Genomic DNA, 18620 nt, shown 5'->3' with positions numbered 1-18620 from the left:
GGGCTACTCTTTGTTGTAACACATAGGCTTCTCATTTCCATGGCTTTTCTTTTTGCAGACCACGGGCTCCAGAGCACAGGCTTAGTTGCTCCACAGTCTTCCCAGACCAGGGACTGAACCTGTGTCCCCTGCATTGGCCGGTGGATTCTTATCCACTGTACCACCAAGGAAGTCCTACACCTTTATTCTTAAGGGGTAAGGGCCTGTAGGTCTCTTATGCTGAAACTTATTCCTGCTGGACAAAGGCTGCCGACCCTAGCCTACCCTAGAAGTATAGAAGGCCCTTGTTGACTTCCAGGAACTTGTAGGAACCTGGGCCACTTTCCACTGGAATGGACTGAATTTATTGAGCCATCATGCACCTTACTTCAAACTGTTCGCACCTAAACACATAAAATTAACCAGAAGATTAAACAAATAAGGACTTAAAAGGAGAAAGACGACAATAGCCATTAAAGGGCTTAGAAAGGGAAGGAACCAGGTTAACTTTGGGCCTCCTTAGCTGTTGACCAGACAACTCCCAGCATGACAAGATGTAATTACTTTAGGCATCAGAGAACAGAGACCTGGGTTTCCTCCCAACTGTCTAGCAAGCTTTGTGACCTCAGGCAGATCACTTCCCCTCTTGTGGCCTCAACTTTCTCTCTAAAATCAAGCAGATACAGAGATTGCACATCCTTGTGACCCTTTTCACTCATTGGAGACATTGCTGATCCATGTCTCCTGAGCCTAGATAAGAAACTTAGAGTCCTTCTCAATAACGTGTTCCAGAAAATCACTACTAATGAATCAGTGTTGAGAGTCAGCATGAAACCTGCAGGCCCCTTCTGCACTAAAAGCTTCCTTCTTCCATCCACATGGCTATGGTTTATGCTCAGAGCCATGTATCACAAGCCAATGTAACCAACATGACTCTGTGTACAGATGTCCTAGAAGCACATGGCATCACCAGGGCCCTGGGGACACCCAGCTACTGAGGCAGGAATTCCAGACCGTGTCCCTACTTTCTTCAATGCCTTCAGCCTTTCTGTTTCTTACTAGGCTAGGGCCAGGGGCCTCGTGCACACATTGAGGCTCCAGCCCCATCCATCCCCAACCTGGCCCATTAAGACAGTCCTCTGTAGAGGTGGCCCTAGGGCATGTCGAACAATCACACAGGGGGAGGCTATCGCAGAGAAAGCCAATTTTAGAATGTGCCATCACATTAGTGCAAATTAGCTCTGATATTTACTTGTCCTTAAGAGGCCTTTTGTTTACAGGAATGAAATCTTTTATTTCTACAAGCAACATAGAGACCAACCACCCTCAACCTTTCCTACCCTCACAATTTCATAAATGTCAATTCCCTCTCCTGCCAACAGACACACACTAATAAGAAATCAACTAATCTATTAAGAGCAAGAGTAACAGGCTTCTTGTCTAGCCCACCTGAGTCCTGTCCCTCCTAAAGCTTCCCACCTAACCCTTCTCCCCTCATACCACCTCCCTCCCATCTTGAAGTAGCTTGTGCTGCATAATGAGAGTTTTGGAAGGCAAACCCTGTGGTTCTTAAAAGAATCTACTGTCCTCATTAGGGTCAATCTTTTAAGGTCCTTCAACTATTTTGAAATTCTTAACTCTGTCCTTGTTCCCTGCTTCATCAGTACGACTGCCAGATGCAATGTATCATTCAATAAATCCAACAGCTTGTCAAAAATAGTAACTGAATTCCCCATAATGCCAACTCAAAGTTTGATCTCCTGAAGCCCAGATACAAAAATACATTAAGCTCCACTGAGTTCAAATTGCATTTGGAGATCTTTTGCTGATAGCTGCCAGTTCCCAGGACCCCAGGGCCTAAAACTAAGCCAGAGTTAATATCTCATTAGGTGAAAAGTTTGACAGAATATAGAGTGTCAGGGCTAGCGGGAACATCAAAGATCTTGTAGTCCAACCCCTTTGTTTACAAATAGGGGAAATATTCGCAGGAAAGTTAAGCGATTTACCCAGAGTCACACAGCAATTTAGTGACAAGCCAGAGAATAAACGGAGCCAAATTTCTGACATTAACACTCCTCTGGCAGTGTTATAGGTTATATGTTAATGGCCTATCCAGTAGCTGTTTGCACTTCACCTCATGTTCTCTCATCTTGAAAGAACTAAAAAAAAATTCATAGCAAAAAACACACCCATAATTAAAAAACAAAATTAAAGGGAATGCCATGGTAGAGTGGTTAGAACTCTGTTCTCACTGCTGAGGGCTCAGGTTCAATCCCTGGTCAGGGAGCTGCTGCTGCTGCTGCTAAGTCGCCTCAGTCGTGTCTGACTCTGTGCGACCCCATAGATGGCTGTCCACCAGTCTCTCCCATCCCTGGGATTCTCCAGGCAAGTATACTGAAGTGGGTTGCCGTTTCCTTCTCCAGTGCATGAAAGGGAAAAGTGAAAGTGAAGTTGCTCAGTCATGTCCGACTCGTAGCGACCCCATGGACTGCAGCCTACCAGGCTCCTCCATCCATGGGATTTTCCAGGCAAGAGTACTGGAGTGGGGTGCCGTTGCCTTCTCCGGTCAGAGAACTAAGATCCCACAAACCATTACATCACAGCCAAAAAGGAAAATAATTAATATGTTTGAAGAGAGGGGGACAGAGAGAGAGATCTGAGACTTACACTCAAAAAAATTTTTTTTTTCTTTTTCAAGTGTCAAGTCTTTCAAGACCATAGGCAGTGGAGACCTTATCAGTAGGAGGTATAGACTGCTGAATTCACATGGCTTGGGATACCCACTGAAAGGTCTCCCACACCAAGTACTTCCATTTGTTGGCTGTGGTGGGTAAAGGAAAGGTGTGAAGGAGGGCTCAGAGTTACTGGGTGCTCAGGGAGGACCTCCTTGATAAGGCAGCAACTGAACAGAGACCCAAAGCAGATAAGGGAGCAAGCCAGGTGGGGATGTGAAGGAAACATGTTCTAGGCAGAGAAACAGTAACTACAAAGGCTCTGTGGCCAAACTGGACAAAAAGAGAAAAAGGCAAAGTGGCAGGTAAGAGAGTTGGGTTGGGAGAGATGGGGGACAAATCAGGGCCTTAACATAGAGCCTTAAAAGCCATTGTGAAAACTCAGAGTACACTATGAGTGATGTGCCATCAGAGCGCTAAGGAAAAGGGAGTGACATGATGTGACTTACATTTTCAAAGGAACAGTTTATAGAATGAGAAGTCACTTCACATTCACTAGGGTGGCTATAAACAAAATGTCAGATAATAACAAGTGTTGGTAAAGATGTAGAAACCTGGAACCTCATGCATTGTTGGTAGGAATGTAAAATGATGTAGTGGCTTTGGAAAACAATCTGACAGTTCCTCAAAAGGGATAAGCATAGAGTTGCCATATGACTCAGCAATTCCACTCTTCCTTATATACCTAAGAGAAATGAAAGTGTATGTCCAATATGAACATTGAACACAAATGTTCATAGCAGCATTATTCACAGTAATCAAAAGTGGAAACAATGCAAATGTCCATTAACTGATGAATAAATGAACAAGGTGTGATATAGCTACATAATAGAATATTGCATGCGAGCATACTCAGTTACTTCAGTCATGTCTCACTCTTTGCGACCCCATGGATTGTATCCACCAGGCTCCTCTGTCCATGGGATTCTCCAGGCAAGAATACTAGAGTGAGTTGCCATGCCCTCCTCCAGGGGATCTTCCTGACCCAGGGAACTAACCAACATCTCCTGCATCTCCTGGATTGCAGGCAGATTCTTTACCCACTGGGAAGCCCTAATAGAATATTATTTGGTACTAAAAAAGGCAATGAAATACAAAATCATGCTATAATTTGGATGAACCTTGAACACATTAAGTAAAAGAAGCCGGACACAAAGGATCACATACTGTATGATTCTATTTATACGAAATGTCCAAAATAGGCAAATCTATAGAATCAGAAACTAGATTAGCAGCTTCTCTAAGGATGGGGGGGGGGGGTTGGCAGGAAAGGTTAGGATGAAATCTGAAGTGATTATTAATGGGCATGGGGTTTCTTTGGGGGGGCAGTTAAAATACCCTGAAATTTATTGTGCTGACAGTTGCACTACTCTGTAAATATACTTAAAACCATTAGATCATACAGTTTAAATAGGTAAATATATAGTATGTGAATAATATCTCAATTAAACTGTTACAAAAATAAATTCAGTCCATCATTAGGGCTGCTTAGGTAAAACTGTATAGTAACAAGGGCAGAGGCATGGAAATCAATTAGAAGGCTATTGCAAAAACCAGGTATGAGATAATGGTGGCTTGGACCACACTGAGTTATAAAGGTGGGAGACTCATTGAGTATTATATACCTTCTAAAGGGTGAGACAATATCCTTTATTTCTGATAGATTAAGTATGAAATACAAGTTTTAGGTGAATGTAAGTTTTGAGGAGTGAACAACTATTGAGGGGTTACTATGAACTTTAAAGGGGATCCCCAAGAAAAAGAAATGCAAAAAGGCAAAATGGTTGTCTGAGGAAGCCTTAAAAATAGCTGAGAACAGTAGAAAAGCTAAAGGCAAAGGAGAAAAAGAAAGATATACCCATTTGAATGTAGAGTTCCAAAGAATAGCAAGGAGACATAAGAAAACCTTCCTCAGAGATCAGTGCAAAGAAATAGAGGAAAACAATAGAATGGGAAAGACTAGAGATCTCTTCAAGAAAATGAGAGATACCAAGGAAACATTTCATGCAAAGATGAGCACAATAAAGGGCAGAAATAGTATGGATCTAACGGAAGCAGAAGATATTAAGAAGAGGTGGCAAGAATACACAGAAGAACTATACAAAAAAGATCATCATGACCCAGATAACCACAATAGTGTGATCACTCACCTAGAGCCATTCTGAAATGCGAAGTCAAGTGGGCCTTAGGAAGCATCAGTATGAACAAATCTAGTGGAGGTAATGGAATTCCAGGTGAGCTATTTCAAATCCTAAAAGATGATGCTAAAAGCATCATCCTAAAAGCATTGAGTGAACATGCTGCACTCAATATTACAGCAAATCTGGAAAACTCAGCAGTGTCCACAGGACTGGAAAAGGTTAGTTTTCATTCCAATCCCAAAGAAAGGCAATGCCAAAGAATGATGAAACTACTGCACAATTGCATTCATCTCACACGCTAGCAAAGTAATGCTCAAAATTCTGCAAGCCAGGCTTCAACAATATGTGAACCATGAACTTCCAGATGTTCAAGTTGAATTTAGAAAAGGTAGAGGAACCAGAGATCAAATTGCTAACATTCGTTGGATCATCGAAAAAGCAAGAGAGTTCCAGAAAAACATCTACTTTTCCTTTATTGACTATGCCAAAGCCTTTGACTGTGTGGATCACAACAAACTGTGGAAAATTCTTAAAGAGATGAGAATACCAGACCACCTGACCTGCCTCCTGAGAAATCTGTATGCAGGTCAAGAAGCCACAGTTAGAACTGGACATGGAACAACAGACTGGTTCCAAATTGGAAAGGAGTATGTCAAGGCTGTATATTATCACCCTGCTTATTTAACTTATATGCAGACTACATCATAAGAAATGCTGGACTGGATGAAGCACAAGCTGGAATCAAGATTGCTGGGAGAAATATCAGTAATTTCAGATACGCAGGTGACACTACCCTTATGGTAGAAAGTGAAGAACTAAAAAGCCTCTTGATGAAAGTGAAAGAGGAGAGTGAAAAAGCCGGCTTAAAACTCAACATTCCGAAAACTAATATCATGGCATCCAGTCCCATCACTTCATGGCAAATAGATGGCGAAACAATGGAAACAGTGAGAGACTTTATTTTGGGGGGCTTCAAAATCACTGCAGATGTTGACTGCAGCCATGAAATTAAAAGATGCTTGGTCCTTGGAAGAAAAGTTATGCCCAACCTAGAGGGCATGTTAAAAAGCAGAGACATTACTTTACCAACAAAGGTCCGTCTAGTCAAAGCTATGGTTTTTCCAGTAGTCATGTATAGATGTGAGAGTTGGACTATAAAGAAAGCTGAGTGCTGAAGAATTGATGCTTTTGAACTGTGGTGTTGGAGCAGACTCTTGAGAGTCCTTTGGACTGCAAGGAGATCCAACCAGTCAATCCTAAAGGAAATCAGTCCTGAATATACATTGGAAGGACTGATGTTGAAGCTGAAATTCCAATACTTTGGCCACCTGATGCAAAGAACTGACTCCTTGGAAAAGACCCTGATGCTGGGAAAGATTGAAGGTTGGAGGAGAAGGGGATGACAGAGGATGAGATGGTTGGATGGCATCACCAATGCAATGGACATGAGTGTGAGTAGGCTCCGGGAGTTGGTGATGGGCAGGGAAGCCTGGCGTGCTGCAGTCCATCGTATTGCAAAGAGTTGGACACAACTGAGAGACTGAGCTGAACTGATTGATGGAAGAAAAACTTTACTAAGGCTATTGCTGGAGGAAAAAATTACAAATTAATTTTGGTTATGTTAAAAAACTTGAGATCTAGGAACTTCCCTGGTGGTTCAGGGGTTAAGACTCCACACTCAATTTCTGATCAGGGAGCTAAGATCCTACATGCCACACTGCATGGCCAAAATATATATGTGTGTGTGTTCAGTCACTCAGTCATGTCCAACTCTGTGCAGCCCCATAGACTGTAACCCATCAGGCTCCTCTGTCCATGGGATTTCCCAGGCAAGAATACTAGAGTGGATAGCCATATCTTCCAGGGGATCTTCCCAACCCAGGGATATATACTAAACTTGAAATCTATTAGACATCTAAATGTAAGTATCAAGTGGGCATCTCAGTCTGGAATTCAGGGAGAGAGAAAAACTGAAAAATAAAGCTGAGATGATGATCACTTAGATATTTGAACCATGAGATGGAATGGTATCATCTAAGGAATGGAAGCGAATACAGAAGATAAGAAATTCAAAATGGACTGAGTCCTGGGATATGCCAACATGTAGAGTTTGGGAAATGAGGAGAAAGCATTAAGGGACATTGGGGGAGGGGGCAATAGATGATTTCCAAAGAAAGAAAATATTTCAATGAGAAGGAAATAATCATTGTGACATGTATAATATTTCCAGTAAGTCAAGTAAGATGTGGACTGAAAATTTACCAATGGACTTATTGACTTGGAAGTCTTTGGACCATCACAGGATTAGTCTTGTGACAGTCCTGTGCAACAAAAGACTGATTGGAGTGACTTCAAGAGACAATAAAAAGAAAGAAATTGGAGGAGAAGCTAAAGACAATTTGCTCAACTCTTTTTCCATAAATAAGATCTGAGAAATGGAGAGGCCGTTGGAAGAGGTATGTGTCAGGAGAGGTTCTTTTTTTTTTTTTTTAATGTGAAAACTCTCAGCATGTTTGTATGCTGATGGGAAATATCCAGTAGATGAGTAAACAGTGAACATTGATGACGCAGGTGAGAAGGAGGCCACCACAGGGAGAAGAGCTGAAGTCTGGTGCCCAGGAGGAGGGCTGGCTTTAGACAGGTGCTTGGATGGCCCACTTACAGTAAAGGGAGGCCAGTCAGGGCAATCGCATAGGTTTGGGAAAATGTGGAAATTGGAATGTTTAGATTTCTTCTTTTCATTGCTTCTCTGTCAAACAAGAAGCAAGGTCACTTGTTGAGAGTGAAGAGTGGAAGAGGAAAGGAGAAGATACCAGAATTTTGAGGCAGGGGAAGTAGTTAAATAGTCCTTTGTAGAGGGAGGGAAGGGCTAGACAGGTAGCCCAGGTTAGTGGCTGTTCATTAAAGTGTTATTGTTCAACGGGTGTGTTTTCCCAGCCACGTTTAATTGTTTGTGTCAAGGCAGAGTGGGATTTAATCAAGGTCAAGGTTTTCCAGAAAAGAACATCGAGGAGAGAGAGGGTGAGGTAGCTGATAAAATGCAAGGAAATGCTTCTAATGATGGCCAGGGAGTCTAAGCTGGCAGGGGGTCAACTGAGGATATGGAGGGGATTTAGGAACAGAGAGGATGGGAGGATAAACAGGGCACAGGTCCCAGTGGGGAAGAGGAGATTCAGAGAGCTGGAGAAGGAAGAAGCACATTAAGCCATTATCGGATATCACCACCTCTTCCTGAATTTATTTACAGGCACTTGTTAAATTGAATTAAATTTTAATGAGTTAATACCACTGGCAAAGCTACATGGTGTATTAGTTTCCTGGGGCTGCTGTAACTGGGTGGCTTAACCAACAGAAGTGTATTGTCTCACAGTTCTGGAGGCTAAAAGTCCCAACTCAAGGTATTGTCAGGGTCGATTCCTTCCTACGGGTGTGAGAGCGAGTCTGCTCCTTGCGTGTCTCCTAGTGTCTGGTGGCCTTGAGCATTCCTAGACTTGTAGATAATGCCCTCCCTGTGTCTTCGATGGTCTTTCCTCTGTACATGTCTGTCTCTGGGTATAAATTTCCCCTTGTAAAATTACATCAATCATAGTGGACTGGATCCTATCCTAGTGACCTCATTTAATCTGATTGCCTCTGTGAAGTCCCTATATCCAAATAAGATCACAACCTGAGGTCCCAGGGAGTTAGGACTTCAATATTTTTGTTCTGGGGGACATGACTCAACACGTAACACAGAGTATCCTAAGTAGTAATATATGTGCTGAGAAAATACACAGGCAGCTGTACCAGCAGGATTCAAACTGAGAATGATCAAACTTGAATCTTAGAAAGTGACATCTTCAGTTGTTCAGTGTTCATTGGAACAGAAATCAAGTCAGCCGTTACCCTTCACCTCTGCTTGGGATCAAGTAGGGGTGTGGGGGTGTAAGAGTAGGGGAGAGGGAATGGGGAAGCCTGCAAAATTACCTGGAGAGTGGTCCAGAAAGAGCCCTGGGGAAAAGTCACACAAAGGCTTTTAACCTGGCTGTTTCAGCTAGGAATCCAAAAAGCATTTCTCCACCAAGGTCTGAAGCACCCTTTCCTTCCTTCGCCCTGTACCTATGGAGCAGGTTGGTCATTCTGTTCTATGGTCCAAGAAGGGGCTGGAATTCTTTCAGCCTTAGGAAATTTGATGCTAACCACTGGATCAGGACAAACCATGCAAGCCCTCAACACAAGGCATTTCTCTCTCAGCACTAAAGCACCTAGCAAAACAAATGTGTTCTCAGAGGTGAGCAGTAGATCCCTAAAGACTTTTTTGAAAACGCATAGGAAGCAGATACCTAATGCCTGAGGTTTCAAGTATGTAAGTATCTGCCAGAAGATCTCTCAAAATAGAAGGTCAAAATAGAAAAAAGTTGGGCAACTGGTTGACCAGACATCTTGGAACAGTGATTATTAAACTGTGACCAATGAAATTCATTGATCGGTTGTCATTTCAATGGATGAAAACTGATCGTGATTTAATTCATAGGCATAAGGGGTCACTAAATTTTAGTCTTCATAAATTCAATTTAGTACATTATAAGTTTATTGAGGCTGCTAATTCATTACTCTGCTAACAATTCTGGCTCTCACACAATGCTTGGCAACACTGCAAGCTCCAGCACAAGCTCACATTCACTTGGATGGAATTCCCATAAGTGTCAAGAAGGATCCTTTGTTGTCAGTGTATTATTCATGTTGTCTTGAGTTGGTTGATTGTGCTTTTTAAATTGCTGCTATTCTTGTTTTTTAATTGCAAATGGCTGTGGTTTTGTATATCTTATTAATTTAGTTGGTTGTCAGTAGTTTGTTAAACCCTACTGTGTGTAATGGTGCATACTTGTCCCAAGAGTATTTTGGGCCTATAATTATCTAATAACTAGGCTTTCAGACACAATATATTGTGGTTCAAATGTGAGTAAACCAGACCATTATTTCTAAAGCATATTATGTATAGATACATAGATATGTACACATATATGTGTATTTATAAATATATATGTACATATAAATTATGTAATTTAAAATGTTTATAAACATACATATGTAAGTTGTTATTTAGTCACTCATTTGTGTCCAACTGTTTGCAATCCCATGGACTATAGCCCACCAGTCTCCTCAGCCCATTATATTCTCCCAGCAAGAATACTGGAGTGGGTTGCCATTCCCTCCTCCAGGGGATCCTCCTGACCCAGTGATCAAACCTGCATCTCCTGCAGTGGCAGGCGGAAATTTTACCACTGAGCTGCCAGGGAAGAACGCATATGTAGTATATTAATATATTAAATAGTCTCTCCAAATATTCCCCCCAATTCCTGTACAGTGGAATTTTGGTGATAAATATTTGTGCTCTTTATATAACTTTATATAGATTCCAACATACTATCAAGGTAGTATAATTATTGGGTTATTTCTATGGGTGTAGGGCATTGTTTTATAGTGGGAAATCATTACATATGACTCTTCTCTTATATGGTAAATAATAGGTTTTTATAAATTATAAGCAATTGATTAGCTACATTTTCATATTTTGTCCCCCGGATTATGGGAGACCATGCCTTGCTTTTGTAAGTTTGTTCCCTATTGTTGTTGTTCAGCTGCTCAGTTGTGTCTGACTCTTTGTGACCCATGGACTGCAGCATGCCAGGCTTCCCTGTCTTTCATCATTTCCTGGAGCTTGCTCAAACTCATGTCCATCGAGTCCATGATGCCATCCAACCATCTCATCCTCTGTCGTCCCCTTCTCCTCCTGCCTTCAACCTTTCCCAGCATCAGGATCTTTTCCAACGAGTCACTTCTTCCCATTAGGTGGCCAAAATAATGGAGCTTCAGCTTCAGAATAAGTCCTTCCAATGAATATTCAGGATTGATTTCCTTTAGGATTGACTGGTTGGATCTCCTTGCAGTCCAAGGGACTCTCAAGAGTCTTCTCCAGCACCACAGCTCAAAAGCATCAATTCTTTGGTGTTCAGCCTTCTTTGTGGTCCAGTTCTCACATCCATACATGACTACTGGAAAAATCATAGCTTTGACAAGATGGACCTTTGTAGGCAAAGTAATGTCTCTGCTTTTTAATATTCTGTCTAAGATTGTCACAGCTTTTCTTTCAAGGAGCAAGTGTCTTTTAATTTCATGGCTGCAGTCACCATCTACAGTGATTTTGGAGCCCAAGAAAATAAAGTCTGTCACTGTTTCCATTGTTTCCACATCTATTTGACATGAAGTGATGGGACCAGATGCCACGATCTTAGTTTTTTGAATGTGGAGTTTTAAGCCAGATTTTTCACTCTCCTCTTTCACTTTCATCAAGAGGCTCTTTAGCTCCTCTTCACTTTTTGCCATAAGAGTGGTGTCATCTGCATATCTGAGGTTATTGATATTTCTCCTGGCAATCTTGATTCCAGCTTGTGCTTCATCCAGCCCAGCATTTTGCATGATGTACTCTGCATATAAATTACATAAGACAGTGACAATATACAGCCTTGGTGTACTCCTTTTCCAATTTGGAACCAGTCCGTTGTTCCGTGTCTGGTTCTAAATGTTACTTCTTGACCTGAGTATAGGTTTCTCAGGAGGCAGGTAAGGTGGTCTGTATGCCCATCTCTTTAAGAATGTTTCACAGTTTGTTGTTATCCACACAGTCTAAGTTCCCTATAGGGACCCATATCCAATGGATCTGAGAATCTGAACCTTTGGCTCTTACATGGGACAACAGCTTAACAACAGTTACTGGAGTCTGGATGTATAATAAAGTAAAGCAGCTAATAGCAAGGGCCAGTTCAAATCCTGACCATACACTCGTGACGCAACCACAAGAAACCTTTTAAGCCCTCTTGAGTTTCAACTTCCCCATCTGTAAACTGAGGAAATATATCTACCTTACAAGGTTGTTACCAACTTAAATGAGATGGAGTATATAAAATGCTTAGCACAGGGTTTGGCATAGCAAATGGAGTAGGAAATGGCAACCCACTCCAGTATTCTTGCCTGGAAAATTCCATAGACAGAGAAAACTGGTGGGCTACAGTCCACAGAGTCGCAAAAAGTTGGACACAACTGAGTGACTGAGCATGCATATACACACGTGCTCAAAAAGGGCAATTTTCTTATTGCTGGGGTTATTATCACTACTCACTCATAAGCCAGAATTGGCTAGATTGTACTGCCATTAACGCACAACACCAAACAATCTTAGTGGTTTACAGGAACAAAGATTGACTTCTTGAATTCATTGCATATCCACTGAAGGTCTGCTATGCCTTTGCTCCAAGTCCCTTTTTCTCTGGGACCCAACCTGGAACATTGCTAGCTATTGGGACAGAGGAAAAAGAAAAAAACACTGCTGGCTCTTAAAGCCTTTGCCTAGTAATTATCCATCATTCTGACCCACATTTCATTAGCTAAAGCATCCTGGCCACTTGCGTATTTAACAAGGTAGAAATGTATAACTGCCCTGCAGAAAAAGTTTGTCATTCTTTAAGTCGCTGAGTTGTGTCCTACTCTTTTGAGACCCCATGGACTGTAGACCGCCAGGCTCCTCTGTCCTTGGGATTTCCCAGGCTAGAATACTAGAGTGGGTTGCCATTTCCTTCTCCAGGAGATCTTTCTGACACAGGACTGAACCTCTGTATTCTGCATTGCAGGCAGATTCTTTACTGCTGAGCCATCAGGGAAGCCCCACAGAAAATGTACCACAAGGAAACTGGAACATTTGGTGAGCAGTAATACCATCAACCATACAATTAATTACTAACTTACTAAGGGTATGATCTTTAGCCCCACTATCTTTGAGAGTCCACCCAGCTTAACTAGTAGGGTCAAAAGCCCCTACTAGTAAAATCCAAATGTAAGATCTAAATAGATCCTTCATTTAAGGCAACTGTATATTTCTCTCTTATGTACATATCCAAGTACGAAAAAATTTCAGCTACTGTCTCACAATAGCACAGTTACTCTAGGCCATCCTTACCGCTGCAGCTATGTTGTGCCATGATTAGTCTCTCAGAAGTGTCAACTCTTTTAGAGCCCATGGACCCTGCCAGGCTCCTCTGTCCTTGGTGTTTCTCCAGGCAAGAATAGTGGAGTGGGTAGCCGTTTTCTCCTCCAGGGGATCTTCCCAACCCAGGGATCCAACCCAGGTCTCTTGAATTGCTGGCAGATTCTTTACCATCTGAGCCACCAGGGAAGCCCATCCTCACTGCTACAACTTTGTTTTCAGCCAGAGTCTCCCCATGCTGAAGCTGCTCCAATATTGTAACCAGTGTCAATGCTCTACAGTATCCATCCAGGTTATTCTTCCCATCTGGATTTACGTCTTTCCTCTCTTGCTTCCTGAAGTAGCAGGTCTTATTGAAACATAAAAGTCCCAAAGGAATTAAATGATACATAGGGGAAGACATTAAAAAAGGTAATGCAACTTCCTTAGAGCTGAACTTCTGTAAGCAGATTAATGTCATTCTCAGGAACTTTGTTTCCACCTCCACCATGGACCTCTGGTGAGCTAGACTGGCAGCTGAACTCTGGGCTTGCACACAAGCAAGTCAATGCACAATCTGAGGATGAGTGGCCAGTAACTCAAGGGAAGGATTTACAGATGAGAAAGCTGGAGGATGCTAATGAGCCAGAGAGCAGATCCATATCGAGAGCAAATCAAAATTTGCGGGTTTTTTGTTTTTAATTTTGGTTGCGTCAGGTCTTGGTTGCAGGACTTTCATTGCATCATGCGGGATCTTTTGTTGCAGTGCATGAACTTGCTTAGTTGTGGTGTGTGGGGTCAGTAATTGCTGTGCATGAGCTTAGTTGCCCTGTGACCTGTGGGATCCTAGTTCCCTGACTGGGGATCAAACCTGCATCCCCTGCATTGCAAGGCAGATTCTTAACCACTGGACCACCAGGGAAGTTCTAAAATTTGAGTGCAAATCATTTATCAAATCCAAAAACACACCTGCCCATGAAGATGCCTCCCCCAAAGGCCACTCAGGTACAGATCCACATTTAAAGATGGATAACTTGGGTGTCTGACATTTCCCAGATGTGGCTGACTGATGAAGATGAACAGATTCAATTCTCTAAAATTCACAAGCAGTCTCGGCAAGCATGGCAAACCAATTGAAGACCCCACAAGAAGTCTCATGTTGGCCCTGGTTTCGAGGGTTCTCATACTCCTTTAATGTATGAGGCTGAGACCCATTGAGATAAGGACATGTAGGCAGTGAGTGAAGCCCTGTTCCCACCTCCATGTGGGAGCTTTTCCAGACTCCAGCTGTTCCTCTGCTACCTTCAGAAACCATGCCACAGCTCCATGCCACCTGCTGTATTATTTATTTAATGCTTCTAATATTGAATTGGTCCTTTTAACTGAACCTAACTTAACCTTTTTCCTAAACAATACCAGCTGTGAACTCACAGCTTTGATGTGCTAATTATTTTTGTCCAATATACATCACATTTAAAAAACTATTTAAAACTTTTAAAATTCATGAACCCTTAAAATCACTGGTGTCCCACCAGTGATGTGCACACTGAACTCAGGAGGTCAACTCTGCAACCTGCTGCCCCTACCCATGTGGCCAGCTTACCTGGGTCTTTGTGAGGATGGTCATTCCTTTGACCTTTCTCCCATCCTTTCTTTATCCATAACCCATAGCCAAACCAGGGTTGATTTTTTTTTTTTATTCAAAAGTACTTCAGGGAATGATTTAACAACTTTGCCTTCTCTGGTAGACTTCTGTATTTTTATTTACTTTTTGAATGTCTAGCTCATCCAAACACCACGTGTATATTGGGAGATTCTCTACCATCTTAGTCCATTTCACCACAAAATTGATGATAGAAACTCACTTTACCAGCCTCCCTTGCAGCTAGTGCACAGCCATTTATTTTAGACTCTGCTCATCTGATGTGGAATTCGAAACTTGATTACACAAAGAAGTGCCACTTAAAGCGCATCTATAGAAAGTGGCAGATACATCCAGTCCCTCTCCTTATCCAGTTCACCTTCTAATGTGTTTTAAATAGATATAATCTGGCAATTGCAATACAGTGAGACAGCTACTTTAAGTAGGGTATCTACAAAACACTCAGTGCAGAGGCTTGCAGGTAAAATTATCAGGGAAGTGATGTTTGGCCTTACTCATGAAAGATGGGGTTTCCCAAGAGGATAAGGAAGATGGCACATTAAATGTTACATATCATTATCATAATTTACCAGGTTTAAGTCAGGTAGACATTGACTCAAGTCACAGGTCTACTGGGAACATCAGTTTCCTCAGTTATAATCTTACCCTATTTGGTACAGCAAAGAATAGATAAGATTTAAGTAAGGCATATTTAATACTGGACACACAGTTTGGTTCTTCATAAATGCTTTTTCTCTTCTCATCTCTAATATTTGTTTTTCTGGAATGTCCTTCTTTTCTCCATTTCTATTCTAGAAGAAAATCCTGTCTATTATTCAAGTTGTACTTGAAACATTGCCTGTACTGTGAAGCTATTGTTTACCTAAAAGACATAATCTTCCTTCCTTTGAAACACTGTTGAAGTTCATCTTGACCTCCATAATGCTTGGCTCATTGTTGACCCATATTTGATGAAATTAATTAAACTGTCCCCCATTCTGATCCCTGTTTCTAGTCTTAATGTCTGCTTGTTTTCCTCTTTAATTCTTATTCTCTGCCTAGCCAGCATTATGACCACACCAAGGTAAGCCTCTGCCTTTTTTTAAAAAAAATCTTGTCTGGTGTTCTGGACACTGAATTACCATATGTCTTTGATCTGAGGGTTCTGTGAGTGCCTCAACTCTAGGTCAGTCCTGTTACACATTTGTCTTCCTCTCTATTTGGTATACATATCTACTGAGCCCCTTCTAATGATCTAACAGGGTCATAGGCACTGGAGATGTGTCAGTAAATAAAACAGACTTTGTTCCTTGTCCCTGCTTTCAAGGAGCTTACCATCCAGTTGAGGGAGGCAGTCAGCAAATAATACCACAATGACAACTATGTAATGATGCTGTAATAGAAAAATATAGACAGGCTTGTTATAGGCCCAATCTGTTCCTTATCTTCCCTCACCTAACCTCTCCTCCTACCTTTTTGTCCTCTCCACACTCATCCCAATGTCTGTATGTTTAAATTCTTATTCTTTAAGGACTAGATCCAATGCCATCTTCTCATGAACATAAGATAGAGAAAGAAGTATGTACCCAGTAAGAATACAAATAGATTTTTATGCACATCTTCTCACCCACGCTACAAGCTCCTGAGGGCAAGGCTTCACACACTTTATCTTAATAGTCCAAGAGCTAAGCCAGCAAGGGAAGTACACATCAGCTCCTTGTGAAACAAACAAAAGGTCCTCTCCCCAGTCCTAATAGACTATACTTAGAGAACCGTCATCCATACTCCTTGTAGGAAATCCTGTTCTGTTCCTGCCTCCATTCAGGAATGTAACCTTAGACAAAAGGTAAACAAATACTCCAAGTCCAGAGATGACAAGAACTTGGAACATTCTACATCTTGATTCCCATGATAACTACGGTTGTGCACCACGAACACTGCCATGAGAGTTTCTTAATCTGGAAGGACTGAGCATTTTTTTCATATTGTGAATTCTGTTATTCTGGACCTAATAAATGGTTACGTGGATCACAAGCTGCTGAACAACATGCTGCATTTCTAAACCCACCACTTTATTGCATGCTGTGCTGTGCTCAGTTGCTCAGTCATGTCTGACTCTTTGTGACCCCATAGACTGTAGCCCGCCAGGTTCCTCTGTCCATGGGATTTCCAAGACAGGAATAGTGAAGTGGGTTGCCATTTCCTCCTCCATGGACTCTTCCTCAACCCAGGGATCGAACCTGCAGCTCTTGCATCTCCTGCCTAGGCAGGCGGATTCTTTACCACTAGTGCCACCTGGTTATCATCAATATTAGAATCATGAATATTACGCTTTGCCAACTGAACATCTGAAGTTGTATATGGGAGCCCTGGCCAGGTCAGCACTTGGTGCTGTCAGTAAATAAGCAGAAACTTCCAGTACATTGGGCTGGGGTACACAGATATTTATTCCTCTGTTTGCACAGCTTGCTACTTTCCAGCTACTCTAGGTTTTCATCTTAGGTGCCATGTGTGGTGCTGTGAGGGATGCTGGATGTGCACGCCTGTGTTTATTTGGGGAATGTAAGAGCTGTGGGGTTTTAATTACCCTGAGCTGGTAGAGATCATTTTGATAAACAAACATATTAGTACAAAAAAAGAAAAAAGAAAAAACAAGCATTCTTTTGATGTCAGAGGATGGCAACTTGAAATCGCAGCATCTAGAGCTGTAGAGCTGGAAGAAACAACAGAGATTAGGGAGGTCAAGCCTCTCATTTTGCAAATTAGGAAACTGAACTTCAAAAAATAAAATAGCTTAAAAAGTGTCTAAGAACTTGGGTTCTGCTATGAGACAGACCTTGTTCAAATCCCAAGTCCATAACTTATCAAATGATGTTGGCAAGCCACTCAACCTTTCTGGGACTCAGTGTCCTCATCTGGGAAATGGTGATGATGATAGACTTATGAGGATTAAATGGGATGATATTAAAGTACTCAGCACAATACCTAACATAGTGAATAATTAATCATGCTAACTTTTATCATTATCAGCCTCATCATCACTACCATTGTTAGTTACCACCACAAATTGTTAGTTACAGCGCTCTTGCCTAAACTAATACTCCCTTACACATACCTGGGTTTGTTTTTATAGTATACATTTCTTTATACATAAGAAATAAGTACTGGGACTTCCCTGGTGGTCCCGTGGTTAAGAATCTGCCTGCCAATGCAGGGAACACAGAATTGATCCCTGGTCCAGGAGGATCCCACATGCCACAGAGCAACTGAGCCTATGTGCTACAACTACCGAGCTCGCTCTGGAGCCCGTGTTCCACAACAGGAGAAGCCAGTACAGGGAGAAACCTGTGCACCACAACTAGAGAGGAGCACCTACTCACTGCAACTAGAGAAAGCCTGAGGGCCGCAACAAAGACCCAGCACAGCTAAAAATAAATAAATTTTTAAAAATTAAAAAAAAAGAAGTAGTTTTATAAGTCTTGTCTCAATAAGCATATGGTCCAAATTAATTTCCAAATCAAGTTTTACCTTATTTCAGTGTTCTCCAGTGCTCACTGAATCTTCCAATAATTGTATATTCTACATTGCGTGGTTCTGGAAATGTAGTTCACTTAGCATAAATATATGCTTGTCCTAAATGTGAAGTCACTCAAGAACGATTAATGATTTACCAAGATGTTTTACTTTGAAGAGTACAGAATCTCTTAAGATATTTGACTAGAATTCTTTTACCCTGCCCTAAGGCCTGAAATTAACAAAACACGATGCTTTTCGTGGCTTGATCTAAATAGATAATCCGTGACTCAGAAAAAGATGATTTCAGAGCATGACATGCAAATGCAGAATTAATGGATGTTTGTTTAAAATCTGGGCCCTTTTCCTTGACTACATTTACTATAATTAGAAGACTGGCCATTCTCACAGGGGTTACAAACACACCATTGGCAATGTCGTATGTGAGATGCCAGAAAAAAGATTAATACTCTTTATTGAGTGGCTGGAAGCTGTCAGCGCCCAACACAACTTGCTGTCTCAAAAAATGAGATTCCAGAGAAGGAAAACACTGGGAATTTGGATGATGAATAATACCCAAGAAAAGAGAATGCTGTACTAGATTTTCTGTGGGC

General features: G+C 41.6%; 1 long non-coding RNA gene across 1 annotated transcript in view; it reads left to right on the top strand.

The window, feature by feature from the left end:
• LOC145537973 (uncharacterized) overlaps nucleotides 1-18620 on the top strand; it is an 81447-nt gene that overhangs the window by 21755 nt on the left and 41072 nt on the right. The window contains exon 2 of the long non-coding RNA XR_014076544.1: nucleotides 12520-12590. This is a non-coding gene — a long non-coding RNA (uncharacterized LOC145537973). The remainder of the gene's footprint in view (nucleotides 1-12519; nucleotides 12591-18620) is intronic.

The sequence above is a fragment of the Giraffa tippelskirchi genome, chromosome 2, assembly GCF_054371585.1.
Source record: "Giraffa tippelskirchi isolate mGirTip1 chromosome 2, T2T-mGirTip1v1.2.pri, whole genome shotgun sequence".
Lineage (NCBI taxonomy): Eukaryota > Metazoa > Chordata > Mammalia > Artiodactyla > Giraffidae > Giraffa > Giraffa tippelskirchi.
Note: the sequence above shows the minus strand (reverse complement) of the source record. Positions and strands in the feature narration are given on the sequence as shown.